Below are 16,852 nucleotides of genomic sequence, written 5' to 3'. Positions count from 1 at the left end.
GATGTTATTTTTCAATAGATATTTTATCAGGAGAGTTCCAGCAGAAAAAGGATAGTATACTCAAATTAGGATATATCAAAAAAGGTTCTAAGAGTCTTAATAAAGACCACAAAATGTTAGTTGAGAATAGCCCAACTTCCCATTCTAGAATAAGGTCAATATTCAGTAAACATAACCATGATTAATAAAACTAACAATAAATGATACACATTGAGTTCTGATGTCAACAGTTAAGTCTCTCCAGATGAGAGCCCTTAGCCATGTGTGGCTAAGAAGTCATCTCCATTCTGAATCTCTCCACACTGGGGAAGTTCTGCCATGTTGTCACTTGCTAGCTGGGTTCTATTTGGGTCTTAGAGCCTTTGTTCCACTTGCCAGGCCATCCTGAGTTCTGGCTTATGCTCTTGTTCCAAGTCACCCGCAGTGCAGTCTTCACGAGGGAGTTCTCAGGAGCACCCTCTTCCTTCCGCTGTGCTTACTAAGCGTCCATCATTCATCATGTGTGACCACAGGACTGTCTCACTGTGCTCGTGAGCCCCTGTGGCTTTTGTGTGTCTCTCATTTGAGCATTATGAATTTTCTGTCTGTGGCTCCTCTGTGCTCCCCACAAGCAGTTATGGAGGGAAAGGTTTTCAAATCTGCTCCATAAATATTGGGCTTTTTTTTAAAGGACAGATTAAAGTGTATGGATAGCAGAGGGTGACAGTGAACTTAGAAGAGTTACCACTTTATTACCTCCCATTTCTTGAGCAAGAGTTCCACTAAGTCTGCCTAGCAGCCTCGAATTTAGGAGTTGAACATGAAAATCACTCACAGCTGTTTGACAGGAATAGCATTTCACCTAGAACTTTTGAAAATTTTGCAAAAGCTGAAATTGAAAATTGGCTAAGAGTTCCTGAAGAATCTATTGCAATTCTAGTCTGCTGATGCATTGCCGTGAGCAGGTCAGGGCAATCTAGGCATTCTATTTCTTCCAATAAATACACATCTGCCACTAATTGTACGTATGCAATGATAGTTAACACTAATAATAATAAATATGTAATAATAATAGTTGAGTGCTTGCTGTGTGCCGAGTGTTGTTTTAAGCACTTACTTATCTTACGTAGTCCTCATAGCAACTCACTGAGGTAGGTACTCTTAGTATCCTCACATTATGGATGATGAATTTCCAGCTATGTAAGTAGGAAAAGGCAGAATGAGGAAACTGTAAGTAAGCCAGAGAGTTCTGGGGAACATGGGAACTCTACCAGAGCAGGCTGGGTGGGTCAGCCCCATTGGCCCCACACAATACCCAGGCAAACAGAGTGTCCCTCCGTATGTAGCCTGATAGAGGCTCCATCTAGTTCCCCATCCGGGGGAGAGGAAGCCTCCCAGTGACCTAGCCATTAGACTGAGCTGGTAAAGAGGTAAAACCAGAAACAGTAAACCGAGGCGGGGCTTATTGTGCCCAGGACCTGAGGGCAGAGGCAGGGAGAAAGACTGTATCTCTATTTTGAATAAATAAGACAACCTCCCCCTTGTGCTCGTGGTGCCCTGGGCCATGCTGCAGCTTGTGGTGGCCTCTCTTGGGAGGCTCCCTGGATGGAAATAGGCACAAGTAATTCATCCTCTCTGTGTGTCCAGGGAAGGCAGCAGGCAGCTTGCGAAAGACTGGGCAATGGTCCTACTTCATGTTTAATTTCATGCCTCTTAGGGGGTGTGTCAGAAGTGGCCCACTGTGTCCTCCACAGGCACGTAGCATTGCTGCCCATGCCAGCCCAACTTCCAGCTGCAGCTCTTTGCTTCAGGGCAGGCTGTGGCCACCAGAGGCTACTGTGCTCATGCACAGGGTAGGCTAGAAGTTCCAGATAATTAATGCCAACTTGGGAGTTAGTGGATAATATCACATCCCCCTTGCCACGTAAGTAGATAATTCTGAAGCATGTTCTATACTTGTTCCAAATTCCCTAGAAAAATTTTGCCCCATTTGCCCACTCTGGTAATTGATTTGATAATATATCCCTTTAAGGTCATCAGCCCATCCCTTCTTACTCTCTCCTAGGATCACCTCCTGTGTTGGGTTTCTCCAAGATCACCCCCAGGTTCAATGATTCTGTAGGAGGACTCACAACTCAGCCTATAGTCAGCCTTGCGGTTATGACTGATTACAGCTGAAGGACACAAAGCAAACTCAGCATAGGACAGGTGCATGGGGTGAAGTCCAGAGGAGCAGGAACAAGCTTCCAAGAGTCCTCTCACAGCAAATCACACAGATGTGCTTAATTCCGCCAGCAACAAGTTGTGACAGTGTGTGTGAAATGCCGTCTGCCAGGGAAACTCATGAGAGATTCAGTGCCCAAAGTCTTTCATGAGAGGTGGAGAGATGTGCCATTTACTTTGTGAATTGTCTGTTCACATCTGTTCCCCATTTTAAAAAAATTGAGTTCTGTGTTCCCAATATTTAGTTGTAAGAGGTTTTTTTGTCTTTTTTAAAATTTAATTATATTTTTTAAACATTTTTTATTGAGTTATAGTCATTTTGCAATGTTGTGTCAAATTCCAGTGTAGAGCACAATTTTTCAATTATACATGAACATACGTATATTCATTTTCACATTTTTTTCACTGTAAGAGTTTTTTTAATATATATTTAGGATATAAGTCCTTCAATCAGATTATATTTTGTAAATAATGTTTCCCAGTCTGTGGCTTGCATTTTTATTTCCTTAATGAAGTCTTTTTAGACAGTATTGACATACAACTCACATACCATACAATTCAACCATTTAATGTGTACAAGTCAATGGATTTTAGTAGTCACAGAGTTGTGCAGCCATCACCACCCTCTAATTCTGGAACATTTCAACACTCCAGAAGGAAACCCTATACACATTAGCATTCATTCTCCATTTCCCCTTACTACCCCCACCAACCAGGCCCTCAGGAACTACTAACATATTTCCTGTTTGGAACATTTCATACAAACAGAATCATACAATATGTGGCATATTATGATTAGCTCCTTTCATTTCGTAAAATGTTTTCAGGTTTCATCGGTTGTACCATGTATCAGTACTTCATTCCTTGTAATTGCCAAATAATAGTCCATTGTGTGACTACACAACATTTTCTTTATCTTTTCATCACTTGATGGACATTTGAATTGTTTCCACTTTTTGGCTATTATGAATAAGGTTGCTATGAACATTCGTATACAAGTTTCTGTGGACATACGTTTTCAGTTTTCACTAGTAATGTATAAGGGTTTCAGTTCCTCCATATCCTTGCCAGTATTTCTTATTGTCTTGTCTTTTTTCTTATAGCCACCTTAGTGGGTGTGAAGCCATATTTCTTTGCTTTGCATTTCCTGATGATTAATGGTATTGGGGAATCTTCTCATGCTGATTACACTTCGTAAATCTTCTCTGGAGAAATATGTTCTTTTCAGATCCTTTGCCCATTTTGAATTGAATTCCCTTTTTTTATTGGACAGAATGAATAGTTTTACCCATTCTTTTCTGGTTATATGGACTATCCCAAAATTTAGTGGTTTAAGCAATAACCAATTGATACTATGCAGAGGGGAAGATAATTGGGGGAAGTCTTATGAAAACATAAGGGATTATTATTAATTTTTCTCCAATTCCAGCTACTAACTTGGAAAGAAGTAAAATATTGTCTAATAATGCACTAATGGTACAATTCTGAGCAATTGTAATCCTGGCCAATGTCTAACCAGCAATGGTACACTCGAAAGTGAAATCACCTACCAGAGAAGAAACTGGGTGTAAATCCCCCTCCCCTGTGTCCAGATGAGGCAAGCCATGGCAGCCCTTTCCCCCTGTGAAAGAAGAATATGGAAAATATGACATCAGGGCAGGATGACACGGGGGAAACAGAGACAGGGAAAAAGGTAGCTCATTCATTCCTTCCCCACAAAGACCTGTGACTCCCAGGCCTCTTAGATCCTGTCAGACACACCTGCTTGGCTCAAGGATGATGCAGGTTCTAGCCTGGCCCTATTACTAACTTCTTTGTCACCTTGGACAAGTCAACTTCACCCCCCTGGGCTTCAATTTTCTTATTTTTACCCACCAGCTTAATTGCAATATGATTGACAAATAAAAATAGCATATATTTAAGGTATACAATATGATGTTTTGATATATATATATACATTGTGAAACTGTTACTACAATCAAGCTACTTATTATATTCAGTACCTCATAGTTATCATTGTGCATGTGTGATGAAAACACTTGAAATCTACTCTACTTTTTAAAAAATCAAATTTCAGCTAGTGCATTATTATTGACCGTAGTTACCATACCATACATTGGGTCTTCAGAACTGATTCGTCTGATAACTGAAAGTTTATACTGTGTGGTCAGTATCTCCCATTTTCTCCTACTCCCACCCCAGCCTCTGGTTCTCAACTATCTTTCTACTCTCCACTACTGTAAGTTCCACATATAAATGACACCATGGGATATTTGTCTTTCTCTGGCTAATTCACTTAGCATAACATCCTCCAGCCTCATCCATGTTGTTGCAAATGGCAGGATTTCCTTGTTTTCATGGCTGAATAATACTCCATTTTATACATCTCATGTTTTCTTCAACTGTCAATGAACACTTAGGTTGTTTCCATATCTTGGCTACTGTGAATAATGCTGCAATATAAAATAAGGAAATTTATCTGGGGCTAAATGTATTTTTTTCCAGTTTTAAAATGGTATGACCCAAAGGCAGTACAGTCAGCCCTCCATACTTGCAGGTTCCACACCCGCAGGTTCGAAGGGCCAACTGCAAGACTTGAGCATCCATGGATTTTTGTATTCATGGCAGGTCCCAGAACCAATCTCCCACAGATACTGAGGGAGGACTGTAGTTACTAACCCCTATTAGTAAAACAGGTTGAATGCACCTAATATATACATATTTATTTAGATTCAAGATGTATACATGTATCAGAGTACTAGGACCTTATTATAATGAACACACACACACACAAATTTTAAAAGATGAGATTTTTTAATGAAATAATATTTTAAATATGTTGTTAGTTGGGATGTTCTATATGCCATTATCAATATCTCAAGCCACAATATAGACTTTGTTGATAAGGACAGTGAATTTGAATCCATTTTTTAGATAGTATTCTTAATCTTAAAGTTTTGTGTGTTGATTTTTTTGGTTGGGTTTTTTGTAGCTGTGTTTTCTTTTTTTCTCCTGCTTGGAGAAAGAGGCATGTCGGCTAGCTTCTTTCTTCTTCATTTGTTCCTGCCATGTTATTTAGCTGAGTGTCAACAAATCACACTCACCTCCTACCCACCTGTGTTGTAAGACAGAGCAGTCAGAGATGGAGACCAGGTTGATAGATGTTACACTCAGTGGCCTTACATACAGAAAACAGTTAACGTAGCAGACCTAAGTTGATAAACTTGAAAACGCTTTCTTGCTAGGTTGCCCTTGACTGGCATCTGGGAGCTTAGATTTCAGGAGGGTTCTCACCCATTAACTGATAAATGAGGCTCACTGTGCCGAACTGTTTGTACAAATAGTGTGGTTTATGCTGAGCATCTGCTTTCCTTCTGGGAGCCTAGAATTCGGATTATGTGCTAGATAGAGTGCTGTGTGATCAGCCCCCAAGGAAAACTCTAGGCACTGTGTCCCTGATGGACTTCCCTGATTGGCAACATTCCACATGTACTGTCACAACTTGATGCTAGGCGAACTCAGTGTCCTGTGTGACTCCACTGGGAGAGGACTCTGAGAAGCTTATGCCTGGTTTCCACCAGACTTCACCTCATCTGCCTTTTCCTTTTCTTGATTTTGCTTTGTGTCTTTTCTCTATAGTAAACCATAACCATAACTATGACTTAGGCTGAGTTCTGAGTTCCCCTAGAAAATCACTGAACCTGGGGACCTCATGACATTTCCTGCTAACGCTCCCAGCAATTAACTTACCCCAGCTGTACACCTCCCTTTGTTGAGGTATTTGAAAAGAAAGAGCCTTTGTCAAACTTTCAATTTATTTATGAAAATAAATAAGCCCACATACAGTATCTTAAAAACAATAGCCAGGAACACATAAGCTAGTCGAAGGAAGGCAATATAAATCTGTGCCTTTGGTCCTTGGAAATTTTGTTTTTCACTTACTTTGGGGCTTACTGTATACACATAGGATGAACTCAATAAATGCTTACATACTAAAAATGTACATTCTGCAAATGAAAATGAAAATGGAATCATCTCCAAATTTTTCATAATTCTTTCCAAATTTTAACTAAAACGTCTCTTAAATTAGGATTAGAGAAATTGGATGTTTTTTAGTCATGCTGCCAGCTACCTCTTAGATGAACTAAATGCATTTTTGTCCACACTTGCTCTAACACTGTCTAAAAATAAACATTTTTCTTTCATTAGCATGGACTCAATTATAAATAACATTTCCCTGTTACGCAGTTACTTTGAATTTAGACTCTCTTACTTTGATTTGTATTGAAGTAGTTCTTAAATTGATTGAATTATGCCACCCAAGTTGTATCCATGCTGGCAAAATTAGCATGAGACTATCCACATAAAACTAAACAGACTTGAGGGAATTACGTTGAAAGAGAAAAAAAAAGATCTAATCTCAAAAGTTTACAGACTGTATGATTTCGTTTATACAGCATTCTTGAAGTAAGAAAACTACAGAGATGAAGAAAAGATAAGTGGTTGCCGGAGTTGGGAGACTGGGGGAAGGAGGTGGGTGTAAAAAAATAAAATAAACAGAATGTGATTATTAATCAGGAATGTAGAAAGATGAAATCCTATATATCATTTATTTGAAAAATATTTATCATTACACATTTGATCTTTTTCATTTCCAAATATATATAGTTTTCACCTTGGTGATGACCTTGCTGAGTGGGAAACATAATATCTTTAATACATGAGTTAAATCTAAGATGATGTTCAAATGGACTGCAGGTAACTGTTTATGTCAATAATAAATACAGTAGATTACTTTTAAAACCCATACTTTGGGTTTTTTATTACAGATGCAATTGCTGACTTATCATAAATCAATGTGCTTAAAGTGCCATATGATATCAAATGTTTAGCTTAACAGCATAAAATTGAGCAGAAACTGTAAAACATGTTTTATAGATGCTATAAAACCCTGGGGCTGGAGGTCCCGCTTTTTTGCATTACTCTGATCCATCAAGTCCACTGAAAATTCCAGATAGCCAGTACACCTGGGAATTGAAAATTGGCTTTCAAGTTATACTCAGTTCAGTTATTACGACCTCCAGGGACAGCATTTCTGTTTCCTACTATGAGGAGAGAAGCACAGCCTAGTGTAGGACACACAGAGTTAAATCCTTGTATCCTTTATAATGCTCTTTGTTACTAGTCCTTCCTGCTGTATCAGGTCTCCTCTTCCTTCCCCCACCCTCTTTTGGGTCCTTTAGCATCTAACAAGAGGCTAATTGATATGGCAAGAGGGTAGTCATTGTTTGTCTTAAAATGTTTGTTTCAGTGAATGTTCATTCAGCAAATTGAGTCAATAAGAGCTGTTCTGTGGTTGAGCAATAGAAAAGACTGGGTAGAGGCAGTACGAATGAGTATGGAGAGATGTGGATGCATGTGAGGGACCTTTAAGACAAAGAGGCAGTCAGATTTGGTGATAAAAAGAGTTGAGGAAGAGGGAGAAGTCAAAGATGATGCCCATGTCCCCGGCTTGGTGGCTGGATGGAGGGTGGTGCTATTGCTGAGATCGAGTCCAGAGAAGGGAGCTAGGGCACTGAGGGAGGATACACTGGATGTGAGATACTCATGGGTAATCCGGCATAAATTTCCAATAGCGATTGGTTATTGGGTCCCCGACCAGAAAGCAAATTAAAAGGAGTTAACGGTGGTAAAAAGCACTGATGATGTTTTCCGTGGTTGCAGATGTAGTCCCTTCCATTGTAAACCCATATATCTCATGGATCCCTTCAGAGAATTACCTAATTCAGCCCTGCATTTTTATTTATCCACCCAGCCTTTAATTTCTAAGATTAACCCATCTATTGCTCACCTCTTAGCACTCAGAAAGTCTGCTACTTTTCTTCTTCATCCTGTGGAACCTGGAACTGAAGGTAATGCCTTAGTATGTAGCCCAGAGATCAGCACTGAAGAAATAGAAACACTAGGTAAAAAGTCTATGACAAGTTAATGAAGGGGTAAAATGGAATGATAAAAAAAATGTTTTAGTCATCTAAAAGAAGGAAAGGAAAAAATTTAAATGGAACATAAAGCAGGTGGGTTAATTAGAAAACAAACAGTCGGATAGTCACTGTAAACCCAACTGTACCAATAACTAATGTGAATTGACTAAATAAACCAAGTAAAAAGCTAAAATTAATACTGGATTAAAAATAGACACATTTTAAATATAAGAACACAGAAAGACTGAAATTGAGAGGATGGAAAGGGTCATCATGCAAATGCTCACAAGAAGCTTGTGTAGCTATCCTAATATCACATGGAGTAAATTGTGAGGCAAGAAGAATCCCCAGCAGAAAGAAGAGCACTTTGTAATGAGCAGAGTATCAATCTAACAGAAAAATAGCACAATCTCAAATGCTTACACACCCAATAACTTAGTTTCAGAGTGTAGAAAGTGGAAAATTGACAGATCTAAAATTCACTGAGGGAATAACAAATAACATAGAAATACAGAATATCATACAGGAATATTATGAAAAACTATATGGAACCAAAATGGATAACCTAGAGGAGATGGACAAATTTCTGGAAGCATACAGTCCACCAAGACTGAATCAAGAAGAAACTGACCACTTGAACAAACCAATCACTAGAAATGAAATTGAATTAGCAATAAAAAACCTCTCTACAAATAAAAGTCCAGGACCGGATGGCTTCACTGGGGAAATCTACCAAACATACAAAGAACTCATACCCGTCCTTCTCAAACTCTTCCAGAAGATTGAAAAAGAGGGAATACTCCCAAACTCATTCTATGAAGCCACCATCACCCTGATACCAAAACCAGGCAAAGACACCACCAAAAAAGAGAATTACAGACCAATATCACTGATGAACATAGATGCAAAAATCCTTACCAAAATACTAGCAAATAGAATCCAACAGCACATAAAAAAGATTATACAGCATGACCAAGTGGGGTTCAGCCCAGGGTCACAAGGGTGGTTCACCATACACAAATCAATCAATGTAATACATCACATCAAGAAGAGAAAGGACAAAACCACATGATCATCTCAATAGATGTAGAAAAAGCTTTTGATAAAATTCAACACCCATTTATGATAAAAACTCTCACCAAAGTGGATATAGAGGAAACATATCTCAGCATAATAAAAGCTGTATATGACATACCTACAGCCAGCATAGTACTCAACAGTGAAAAATTCAAAAGCTTCCCACTGAAATCTGGGAGAAGACAAGGCTGCCCACTATCACCACTCCTATTCAACATAGTCTTGGAAGTCCTAGCCACAGCAGTCAGACAAGAGAGAAAAATAAAAGGGATCCAAACTGGAAAAGAAGAGGTAAAAGTGTCACTATATGCAGATGACATGATACTATATATAGAAAACCCTAAAAGGTCCACACAAAAACTATTAGAACTAATCAAAGAATTTAGCAAAGTAGGTTATAAGATTAACATTCAAAAATCAGTTGCATTTCTTTACGCTAATGATGAATCAACAGAAAAAGAAAGTAAAGAAACAACCCCCTTTAAAATAACACCCAAAGTAATAAAATACCTAGGAGTAAATCTAACCAAGGAGGTGAAAGACTTCTACATGGAAAACTGTAAAACACTGATGAACGAAATTAAGAAGACTTAAAAAAATGGAAAGATATCCCATGCTCCTGGATTGGAAGAATCAGTATTGTTAAAATGGTCACACTGCCCAAGGCAATCTACAGATTTAATGCAATCCCTATCAAATTACCCAGGACCTATTTCACAGAACTAGAACAAATCATAATAAAATTTATATGGAACCACAAAAGACCTAGAATTGCCAAAGTATTGCTGAAGAAAAAGAAAGAGGCTGGAGGAATAACTCTCCCAGACTTCAGACAGTACTACAGAGCTACATTAATCAAGTCAGCATGGTATTGGTACAAAAACAGACATATGGACCAATGGAACAGAATAGAGAGCCCAGAAGTGAACCCACAAACTTTTGGTCAACTAATCTTTGACAAAGGAGGCAAGAATATACAGTGAAATAAAGACAGTCTCTTCAGCAAATGGTGTTGGGAAGACTGGACAGCAGCATGTAAATCAGTAAAGCTAGAACACTCCCTTACACCATACACAAAAATAAACTCAAAATGGATCAAAGACCTAAACATAAGACAAGATACAGTAGATCTCCTAGAAGAAAATATAGGCAAAACATTATCTGACATACATCTCAAAAATGTTCTCCTAGGGCAGTCTGCCCAAACAATAGAAATAAAAGCAAGAATAAACAAATGGGACCTACTGAAACTTACAAGCTTCTGCACAGCAAAGGAAACCATAAGTAAAACAAAATGACAACCTACGGAATGGGAGAAAATTTTTGCAAGTGAAACCAACAAAGGCTTGATCTCCAGAATATATAAGCAGCTTATATGACATAATAAGAAAAAACAAACAACCCAATCCAAAAATGGGCAGAAGACCTAAACAAGCAATTCTCCAAGGAAGAAATACAAGTGATCAATAGGCACATGAAAAAAATGCTCAATATCACTAATTATCAGAGAAATGCAAATCAAAACTACAGTGAGGTATCACCTCACACCAATCAGAATGACCATCATTCAAAAGTCCACAAATGACAAATGCTGGAGAGGCTGTGGAGAAAGGGGAACCCTCCTATACTGCTGGTGGGAATGCAGTTTGGTGCAGCCACTGTGGAAAACAGTATGGAGATTCCTCAAAAGACTAGGAATAAACTTACCATATGACCCAGGAATCCCTGGGCATATATCCAGAAGGAATCCTATTTCAAAATGACACCTGCACCCCAATGTTCATAGCAGCACTATTTACAATAGCCAAGACATGGAAACAGCCTAAATGTCCATCAACAGAAGACTGGATAAAGAAGAGGTGGTATATTTATACAGTGGAATACTATTTAGCCATAAAAACCGACAACATAACGTCATTTGCACCAACATGGATGTCCCTGGAGAATGTCATTCTAAGTGAAGTAAGCCAGAAAGAGAAAGAGAACTACCATATGAGATCGCTCATATGTGGCATCTAAAAAAAAAAAAAAAAACCAAAACATAACTACAAAACAGAAACAGACTCATAGACATAGAATACAAACTTGTGGTTGCCAAGGGGATGGGGGGTGGGAAGGGACAGACTGGGATTTAAAAATGTAGAATAGATAAACAAGATTGTACTGTGTAGCACAGGGAGCTATATACAGGATCTTGTGGTGGCTCACAGCAAAAGAGAGTGTGACAGTGAATGTATGTATGTTCATGTATAACTGAAAAATTGTGCTCTACACTGGAATTTGACACAACATTGCAAAATGACTATAACTCAATAAAAAAAAAGTTTCAAAAAAAAAAGAACACACAAGAGTTTGTGCTTCCTGGACATTAAAAATGCACATGACACAAACTATCAGATATAAAATAAACTACAAGGATGTGTTGTACAACAGGGGGGATATAGCCAATATTTTATAGTAACTATAAATGGAGTATAATCTTTTAAAATTGTGAATCACTGTGTTGTATACCTGTAACATATAATATTGTACAACTATAATTCAACTTAAAAATGATATTGTAAAATAAATAAAGTTTTTAAAATGCAAAAAAAAAAGTTAAATAAAATAAAATTCATTGAGGGAAGTCATTGATCAAGTTCAAAACTGATCTGGAGAGTGAGTCACTTCTAATTCTGAGTTCATTATCACAAAGCACCTGATTTCCTCAGGCACTGGTTGGCTTGAAGCGGCTTCAGGGATAGTCGGGGATAGCGAAAGGTGGGGGGGTGTGCAGCTGGACAGTGAGCTGCATCCATCCCACTAGATCTCTTGCTCAGTGAGACCTCTAGAAAACATCTCAGGGCACTTCAAGTAAAACGCTATGTGTATGTTACATACTAAAGTGAGACTTGTATTCTCTCTGCATTTTTCTAAATGAATTCTAATCAATGTCAGCAGATCACCAGGGCCCAGTCCTGCCTCCTAGCAGTGTCCTCTAGCTCCTAGTCTTGTGATCAAAGCATAGATATAACCTGCAGCTGCATCTTGGTACCTGGTCCCTCAGGAGCCCTCCTCAGATACTTACAACAGTGAAGTGCTCCAGGATTATGGTCCAAAGAATCGTAAATATGTAGAAGATTCTCCCCAGCAGGGAGCTCACCAATCGGTTCCCCATGTCATCACTAATTTCTGCCCCAAGAGCTGTTGTTTCATGAGGATCATTTAACTCTCTCCACCATGTCTTCAGTGTCACCTCGTGCCTGCCATCGTAACACACGCTGCCCACTCAGGGCGAAGTTTCAGGTCATAGGTCCTAATCTCTGCATAGAATCCCTTTCTCTAGGAACAGGAAGTTATTCTGCTACATTTAACCTTCAGAAGATGTGCATCGACCTTTTGGGGTGTCCCCTCTCCCCTCATCCTTTTGGGGTGCCTCCCTAATACAGGGCTTTGGCCCTGGAGTTCATCCACTTCCTCTCCCTCCAGTAAAAAAGACCCCCTTACTCTTTGTTATTCCTTGGAGAACTCCTCTAGGTCCCAGCCACTGGCCTCTCCCCAGAACTCCCCGTGTTTCTGCCATCTCTGCAGGATCCCGCATAATCAACCTCCATGGATTCAGGAAGTAAACCCAGCCTCTCTGGCTGAGGGTAGGGTTAGGTGGGTGAATGCAACAATGGGCAGGTTGTTATTAACAAAGATGGCAAGATATTGAGATAATTAGTCTGTGGATTTTTCTTTCCCTGCTTCCTTGTACAGCGACCAAGTGACCTCATGGAAGGGTAAAGTTGACAGAGAGGGATTGAAAGAGCCAAAAATAATCAGTGCTGAGCTTTGTGACTCCAAAACAGCTTTAAAGAAGCAAAAAGTGAGGCTTAGGGCACGCAGCACATGAAGGAACATGGAACAAGGAGAGAGACTGGAGGAATTGCCAGACAACCACCCCCCAGTGCCTCCCAGGGAGATGAGAGCAGGTGTGCTGGGCTGGGCGAGGGGAGGAGCAGGTCAGCATTGGGAACATGGGGAGCACCTGCGAGGGCTCCTCATCACCACTGTTCCATCTGAACAGCTTTCAGCTGGCTGCGTATCCCTGGACATGTTTGCTAAGCCCTTTCCACACGCCCCTGATTGGACACCCTCCCCATTTCCATGTTTCAGGATGCTCAAGAGCCCTGCATATCTGTTAGGAATGCTTTCAGTTGCAAGCAATAAAAAAAAATCTGATTAGCAATAACTTAAACACTGGAGGTTTATTTTTCTCATGTAACAAGATGGCTAGAGGTTGGCAGTTGTTTCATTAAAACATAGGTTCCTCAGGACCCAGTTCCTGAGAACAGGATTCAGTTAGTTCTGGAATGATCTTCAGGGGTCTATAATTCTAGACGTTTTCCAGGTGATCTAACCATATGTGCAGCTGCTGTTCCTAAGCTCACTGAACCAACTGTGCTCTCCCCGCTTCTGAGTTTCTAGAGTCCTTTAGCTTCCAAAGGAGGCAACAGCCCTACCAATGAACACCTGATTCATTTATTCACTCAAATAGTCAACCATCAGTAATTATTCACCTTTTACATGGAAGACAGCTCAGTGAGGGTTGTGCACTGGGCCCCGAGATGTGGTGATTTCACAACTTTCTCAAACTAGGTGGAATTTCCACAGAATCTATTTTGAGTACTTCTTTTATTCCATTGAAGAAAGATGTGGTAACCATCCAAGTAAACATGGTGGATTAAACACCCTCTTTTACCTCCATTCTCTCTTGAAACCTCACTACAATATAAAGATTTTGTTAAAGGGAACAAAATCCTCAAGGACAAAGCTAAAAGAAAAGGCAATAAGAATGGAGAGAGAGAGATGTGAACAAAATGCTGGAAACTGGAAAACAGATAGCAAGTGAGGAGTGACTTAGAGACCAGGCATGAGTTGCAGAGAGGAGGTAGGAAGCTAACAGACTGGCCCCATAGAGCCTTTGAAAGGCACAGGATTGGAGGTACCAGGAACCTCTCAGGAGGTGGGATGTTGGTTAAGAGGCTGTACTAAATGCAAGGGGATCCTAGATCACTTCTTCACCCCACCAGCCAGGCATCTGCTTCATCCAACAGAAAACATACCAGAGAAGGAGATTAAGGGCAGGTTAGCATGCTGAATGAACGGTGAGAACCACCAGCAACTTTTTTTCTGTTGCATCTGAGAATCCTGGCGGCCCAGCTTAGACATCTGGGTTAGCAGGTTGGAAATTCCTCTCTAGGATTACTGAGCTCAAAAGAAAGACTTATAGACAATGATTATTAGGAATCCTAATCGAATAGAAATACAGGGGAAACCAAGCACAGAGTAAACTTTTAGGAAAAGCATAATTAATATCTTCAGAAAGGTAGTAGAAGATAATTGCACCAACGAACAAAAGACTATTCATAGAACAAAGATGAGTTCTCAGTTTTAAAACATTTTTAAAAACTGGGGAAAAGTTCAATAGAATTTAAGCATGCTTTATTGGGAAGCTACTGGAGGATGCGCTCCACCAAAATGAGGCAGTAAACCAGGAAAAGAGAAGAGACAGAATTTAGGAAGCAGGGATTCAACACAGCAGAGTTGGATGACACATCGGAGCAGGAAGCCGGTGGGCTCCGGAGAGAGTGTGTTAAAGATAAAAAAGCAACAGATTACCTGACACGTTTGGACTCGTTAAGAGATTAACAGTTCTGGCAAAAAGTTGGAGGAGCTTTAGGGATAGTTATAAATCAAAACATAAGATAATTTTGAACCCCAGAGAGAGAAAAAGTTGCATAACAAAGGAAACATTATCAGTGAACACTTAGCAGGGAGAAAATATTTACAGTAATCACCACAGTGTTAACATTGAATGTTGACTTAACCAAAAATTATGGTATGATTATATTGGAAATACGGGCAGAACAAGAGTGCCAAATCCTCGTCTTTCTTAGGAGGAAGTCAGAAGTTTAAATCTGAAAAATCAATATTGAAGCATGTGATTTAGATACATGGAGGAAATATCCAGAAGAAGCAGTGGCTAGTGGAAAGTGAGACTTGTTTCTCTGATGCGGAAGGCCACGTGGGAAATGGTCATCTGTCAGACCATAGGCAATTTTTTCTGGTCAACAAATCCCAGACTTTTGTGATTCTTTCCCCTTCCTTCACTGAGTTCAGCCAAAGTCCTCCCTTGAGGGTTGCCAAGTGTAAGCTCTAAGGAAACACACAAGCACCCACAATGAACTTCATTTGAACTTGGTTTCATCCTTTTCCAAAAGCATCATAACAAATAGGGAAGGCGCCAGAGCCACATGGGTGGGTGGGGGTGTCAGTCTGGCATCTATGTCTCTTGTCAACATGAAGACCCAACAGTGGCTTCACCCAGCATACAGGCACTCAGTGAAGGTTTGAATGAACGAATGAATGAATGAACAACGAAAGAAAACCCCACTATTTTTCATACACCATGAATGCTTCAAATGTTAGGGCCTACATTATTGGCCTCTAGCACTTCTTTCTGACTCGCTCAGAGAATTAATGGCCTCGAGTGTGTTTTGATGTATACGAAGTGGGCATCTCTAATGTGCAAGGGACACTCCTGCCTTCAAATGTATTACCATCTGTTTGGGGAGGCAAAATGTGAACAAAGGGAAATGTAAACTTAAAGGCCACTGACAGTTGAACGGCTGGTGCAGACGGCGGGTGGGTACACAAGCTGCAGAGTCCCTAGGGCTTTCTCCAAAGTATTTCGTTCACACTGAGGATGGGAAGACAGGAAGGCAAAAGTCAACAAACTGCAAATTTGGTTGGCTCCCCGCAAGCATTCTCATGTTTACCTTAGCATTTTCACTCCAAGGCAGAGAAATAACATTTCCTCTGGTGTTGAAATCTCGCCAGTCTTTTTCCTTCCTGCCAGGAGGGCAGTGGGAGGAGTGCTAGCCGGCGGCCTGCTCCGCTCATCCTTGACTGTAGATGTGAGCTGATTTCCCCCATTTGGGTATTTCCTCCCACTGGAACCGTGATCAAACCGTAACCAGAAGTAGCTAAGAGAACTCTCCCTGGTCTGGGCCCCTTCTTTTGGTGTTTTCTAATTCTGGAATTCTGTGTCACCACTCCTGTGTCCTCAGGAAATCACCAGATCCAATGCCAGCCACACCAGTTCACACCAGAGCAGCCCCTTCCTCTTCTAGGAGGAATATCCCAGTGGAGGAGAATTCTTGGTCTCACGCTGCACTGTTCAGGCTTCGAAATATAGTGTCTTTATTTCTTTAGCTCCAGTTACTTTGCTTTTATTTACTCTTGTTAAAATACCCAGAAGAGCAATATTCTCAGTTTTGTAAATACTCCATCTTAGCAAAATGCATGCCCTTACCATTTAAACATCCCTGACTTTTGGAAATAAGATAACTGCAGTCTTAAAAGGCTCTTGAACTCTGTGGGATGGTCACTTCTAGGGATCTGGTTGTTTGTGTGTGTGTTGGAGCACCCTGTTCTAACTCTCTGCATCCAGAACAGAGCCTGGCATAGAGAAGTCCCTTATAAATATTTTAGATGAATGACAAATAAAAACCTTACATCTGATGGCCATAAGCTAATCCTACCACAGTATGAGAGAGTGTTGGGGA

The sequence above is a fragment of the Camelus dromedarius genome, chromosome 2 (assembly GCF_036321535.1).
Source record: "Camelus dromedarius isolate mCamDro1 chromosome 2, mCamDro1.pat, whole genome shotgun sequence".
Classification (NCBI taxonomy): Eukaryota; Metazoa; Chordata; class Mammalia; order Artiodactyla; family Camelidae; genus Camelus; species Camelus dromedarius.
Note: the sequence above shows the minus strand (reverse complement) of the source record.